Genomic DNA, 5,972 nt, shown 5'->3' on the forward strand with positions numbered 1-5,972 from the left:
ATTAAGCCTGGGCAATAGTTTTCATCTTGAGATGATTAACTGTCTCTTTAAAACTCAGGATCCTAATGTGAAAGGATCTACAAGTTTTACCTGAAGTCTCCACTTATACATCCTGAAGAAGATGCACACCAGCAGCACTAGGAAATTTCCATCCTCTTTGTAAAGTACAAATTCTCAACCAAACCCTTAATCTCTCAGAAATGTGGAGTACTGGGGCTGTACAGGGCCTGAATTCTACACCATTAGTTTTCATGAACACCACCATATAACTCCTATCCCAATCCATATATAGAACATTACCATCACCCCAGAGGACTCTTTCGTGTCACCCTTCCAGCCATTACTACCAGTATGCAAAGTTCACTGCTATTCAGATGGCTAAGTCATAGATTAGTTTTGCCTGTTATTGATCTTTACAAAAAAGGAATCATACCCTAAAAAGTGTGAATTCTTTTGTGTCTGGCTTCTTTGTATCTGTTAGAGTTAAAGTTATCACACTTTGCAGTAGTTTGTTCATTTTCATTGCTCTGCAGTATTTCATTCTTTGACTTTACTAAACTTAATTCTTCTGTTCTTGTTGATGAGCCTTTGATTGTTTTCAGCCTTGGGTTATTGTGAATGATGCTGCTATGAACATTTTATACATATATTTTTGGCACATATACAAATTAATTGTTGTTAAGTATTATGTATTTGCCTAGGGGTGCAGTATAGGCTATCAGGATCACCCGTAGGCCATCAGGTGTGTGCAAGTTCAGCCTTAGCAGATACTGCCTCACAGTATCCAAAGTGGTGTACCAATTCATACCCATACCAGCAGTATAGAGAGTTCCACTTACTCCACATCTTCACCAACAACATTTTTGGTTAGTTTTACTTTCACCCATTCCAGAGGGCATTGCACTACATTTTTGGCTTGGATTTTCCCAGTAAATAATGATATTGAGCAGCATTTTACAAGCTAAGCAGTCATTTGGGTAAAGTAAGGTCATACCTTTTTCTCACAGCACATGAAATATGATTATATTTGGTTAAAACATATATATGAAATTTATGAATGTGTGCATTTATATACATATATTTAAAGAATATGGGCCTGACTATTATTAGTGGCAGCATTAATTGAGCACTTGTTCTGTGCCAGGCACTAAAGTACCTCATTAATATGAATTCATTTAATCCTTATAAAACCTTATAGGGTACATTTTTCAAGCCAATGAAGAAGTCAGAATGCAGAAATATTAGTATCATACTTACTTATTATACTGGTTGTCAGTGGTTAGTGGAATCTCTGATTATATGCATTTTCTTCTTTACTCTTGATTGAAATATAGAACATTGCCAGCACCCCAGAGGACTTTTTCCATGTGTAAAGGAATAAATATGTTATCTTCCCAGTGGTCACTAAAATTTCTCTTAGGACTGGCATGGCAAACAAATGATACAGTGTTAATCCCTTTCACTCTGAGCTGTTGTATATTTCATGGATCATAAAGGTGTTATTTGATATGAGTGCAGACCAATGGTCCTGGGTCATCTGGTAAAGCATTTAGAAAGGAGCAAAATTATCCTACAACACCTAAGTATAGTTCCATTTAATTTTTTATCATATGTGTAATGTATACGTTTGTACATCTATGAGCATATATAGAAAAATAATGCAACTGAATTATAGTCAAAGATAATGATACAAGTATTGAGGCATTTTCTCCGTACCTCTGCCCTTCAAAATCTAGTTTCTTTGTCCCATAACAAAGTCCTTTCAAAGTGCAGACACCCTTCCAGTGCTAAAGATGAAGTGGATGGGAAACAAGGATTATTTTGGTCTCCATAAGAGCCTTCTGCTTCCTATAGAAAAACCTATTGGAGGGAGCAGAATATTGCACAATGTGGTGGTTGTCAGCAGGTGGCGGACCTATGCTTCCATGATAGTTTAACATGTCCTCGGTTTTCACAAATTGTAAATGCTCGCCAAACGGACAGAAATGAGGCAGGCCGGACTTGGAGGTAGTAAGTTAATTAGGAAATGATTCAGACAACAGATAAGGGGTTGGGGGAGATTGAAAGTAAGCATGCCAGCAAGAATATACCTTTTATCTAAATTATATAGTTAAGAAGATGGACTTCACTGGAGAGACAAATGTTCCCAGAACATTAATGCTCTAGTTTTTGCCTTATTTTGTTGTAGATTTATGTGGAGAGGGACAAATTTAGAGCATTGAATGGGCATATTTGTGTGAATTAATTTCATTAAACAAAGCAGATTGAACATTATGTATATTGTGACATCTTTCTTAAAAGAATAACTACTGCATAACATGTACTAAAATATGCACACACAAAATACAAACACTGCATTGGAACTGTAACAGCAGTTGTCATTGGAAGAATGGAAGACCAAAGAATTTCACTTTCCTTGCCCTATATTTGTGTACTTATCTTTTTTACAAATGGAGCATATATTCTTTTCTTTTTTTCTTTTGGTAAAATAAATAGAACATAAAATTTACCATATTCACCATGTTTTATCTTTAAAACTTTTTACCGTTTTTTAATTGACATACACTCAGTTTACAATGTTGTGTCAACTTTTGGTGTACAGCATAATGTTTCAGTTATACATATACATACATATATGTGAACAGTTCAGTCGTACTAAATACATTCATAATGATTACAATCATCACCACCGTCCAATGTCCAAAATTTTTTTTCATCTTATAAAACTGAAACTCTATATCCATTAGACAGCAACTGCCCATTTCTCTTCCCCCAGCCCCTGGCAACCACCATTCTACATGGTGTCCACTCTAAATACCTCATATAAGTGAACTCATACAGTATTTGTCTTTTTGTGACTGGCTTATTTCACTTAGCATAATGTCCTCAAGGTTCATCCGTGCTGGGAGCATATGTCAGAATTTCATTTCTTTCTCAGGCTGAATATTATCCTATTGTATGTATATACCACATTTTGTTTATCCATTCATCTGTCAGTGACACTTGGGTTGTCCCCACATTTTAGCTATTATGAATAATGCTGCTATGAACATGGGTGTAAAAATACTTCTTCAAGACCCTGCTTTCAAAGCTTTTGGATGAATACCTAGATTTGGATCATACGGTAATTCTCTTTTCTAATTTTTGTGAAATAACTATACTGTTTTCCACAGTGTTGTACCATTTTACATTCCCATCAACATTGTACAAGGGTACCAATTTCTCCACATCCTCACCAGCACTTACTGTTTTCTGTTTTCTTTCCTGATATTAGCTATCCTAGTGAGTGTGAAGTGGTATCTTATTCTAGTTTTAATTTGCATTTCCTAATGATTAGTGATGCTGAGCATCTTTTCATGTTCTTATTGACCATTTGTGTATTTTTTTGAGAAACGTCTGCTTATATCCTCTGTTCATTTTTGAATCTTGCTGTTGATTTGTAGGATATTAATCTCTTATTAAATATATGATTTGAAAATATTTTCTTTCATTCTATGGGTTGCCTCTGCAGGTTTATTCTGCTGTTAGTGTCTTTTGATGTACAAATTTAAAATTTTTTAATGAAGTCCAATTTGGATATTTTTTATTTGGTTATCTGTGTCTTTGGTGTCATATCCAAGAAACTATTGCCAAATTCAATGTTGTGAAGCTTTTGTTTTTTAAAGAGTTTTATTGTTTTAGATCTTACATTTAGGTCTTTGATCCATTTTGAGTTAAAGTTTGCATATAATTCCAAAATCTTGATCATATCTGAGTCTGGTTCTAATGCTCGCTTGCTCTCTCTCTCTCTCTCTCTGCAGACTTATTTTTATCTTTTGGTATACCTTATAGTTTTTTTTTTAAGCTGAACGTGATGTACTGGGGAAAAATAATTGAAGTACATAGGATTTTAGTGTAAGGCTTATGTTTATCTGGCTAGAAGTTACACTGTATTATTCACTGTTTGCTGTAGCTTGTAGGTATCAGAGGCTTAAATTTCCTCTAGTGTCCTTGTTTTTGTCTCTTCTGTTAACTTTGGATTTTCCTAGAGACTTCTTTTTAAGTAAGTTCTGATATGTGCAATGTGCAATTTTTTCCAGTGTATTCCTCTGTTATTATACAAGAGCCCTATTGATGTGATGGTAAGACATGGGAGGGAAGGAAATGTTCTACTATTCTGTGATTAAGTTCCAGTCTTTTAGTATGCCTGTGCATGGGTTGTGACCTTCAGCAGTTCTTCTCAGTCCTCCCCCCACAATTGGATGAGTCAGAAAAGCTAGAAGCGGGATATTCCTCTTCCCCAACTTGAAAAACTGGAGGGAACTGGGGTTGGGTATTTTCCTTCCCTAGTTTGGTTATTTTCTTTTGAGGACAGGTCTTTTTAAGAAAAACAAATGTTTTGGCTGTATTTCAAAATGGCTACTTTTCCATCCCCTTGCTAGAGGCCCACAGATATTTAACTCTGATCTTCACTTGTAGGGCTCTTGGAGGTAAAACTCAAGAAAATGATGAGGGCACCACAGACTGGGTCCATCTAGTTTTTAACTCTTAAGCTTGTCCACACTGAGCCTCTAGCAAGTAATCAATTATAGTTTGTTTTCCCTATCATAGTACGGGCTCCAGCAGTGGTCTGCCCCTGAGTCTCTGCTCCAGTAAATTATAATTCTTTATATATGCCTGTTTATCTCTCCAGTTAGTGAGGGCAGTCATTTGCATTGTGACCTCAATTCTCTGATTTTTATTTTTGTGAGAATGGGTGTGATGACTTCCAGTCTCCTTAATGCTGAACAGGAAACCAAAAATTGAAAGGTATACTTTTAATAAGGAAAGTCAAAAACAACAACATCAACAACAAAACAATCTGCTTTTTTTTTTTAATAACATAAGATTTTGACACAGTATGTATCAAATTAACCTACTTGGGTTTGAAATATATACACAGAGATGAAAAAAGACTGTGGGAAATTATACCTTAATGTTTTTCATTGGCTGATGTATCCTAAAACCATTCATTTGTTCACTATGCACTTATGCAGCAACTACTGTGTATCAAATAGTGATAGGCCAAATCAATACCCCAATATTAGATCTTCTTTTGGACCTAAGTTCTGTCTTTTTGAGACACCCAGGAAATACCTGATTTTTGTTCCAATACCTGATTTTTGTTTTTGTTCTAAACAGTAATTTTCAAACTTTCAGAACTCTGGTAGATTTTGTGACCTATGCTTCTCTCAGTCGCCCTGCTGATGAGTCAAGGGTCATACCACTGCTATAATTGCTGTCTCCTGGATAGGAGAGAGGAGGAACAGCAGGATTGTGAAGTGGAGGCAACCCTGAAATTTCTTTAATTCTTTCTGCCTCCAACACCACACCTCCATTCCAATACTGTAATTCACCCAAGGTAAGTAGTTTCTTACTTCATCATTCAATATAGTCATTGATTCCTCTTTTAAGTCTCTCAATTGGATAAAGCAAATACTACCATGACCTGGCAAAGAACATTTGGGAATTTACCAGAAAAGGGAGTAAAGACACATCATATAGAAGTCCTTATGCTCTTGATGAGTTAGTTGCCAAAAATAGTTGTGAAAGGAGAAGAAAACATGAAAGAGCATGGGAAGAGATAGAGCTTAAGCAAGAATACAAAAGCCGATGGTGTGAGGCATGAACTTTCAAGAATTCATTGGGGAGAAACACTCATGACAAGGATTAGAGGTGCTCCTTCCTTTAGGGGGAAAGTCTCAGGGTCAGCAATTCAGCCGGATTCCTGAGCCTACCCTAAAGCAGGTTAGATAGTAAAGGGGGGAGTAAAGCATATTCCTTGGGCTACTTTCTCATACTCTTTTCTCAGTAATTCACTTGTCTCATCTTTCATTCGTTCAAAAAGTATTATGTTGAACCTTATGAGGTTGCTGATATGTATCTGGTTTTGACCTTTAAAAAATGGCAATTTAGGATGCTGTCAGGTGGGTCACACCATTGGGAACGCAGGA

This window comes from Camelus dromedarius, chromosome X (genome assembly GCF_036321535.1).
Source record: "Camelus dromedarius isolate mCamDro1 chromosome X, mCamDro1.pat, whole genome shotgun sequence".
NCBI lineage: Eukaryota > Metazoa > Chordata > Mammalia > Artiodactyla > Camelidae > Camelus > Camelus dromedarius.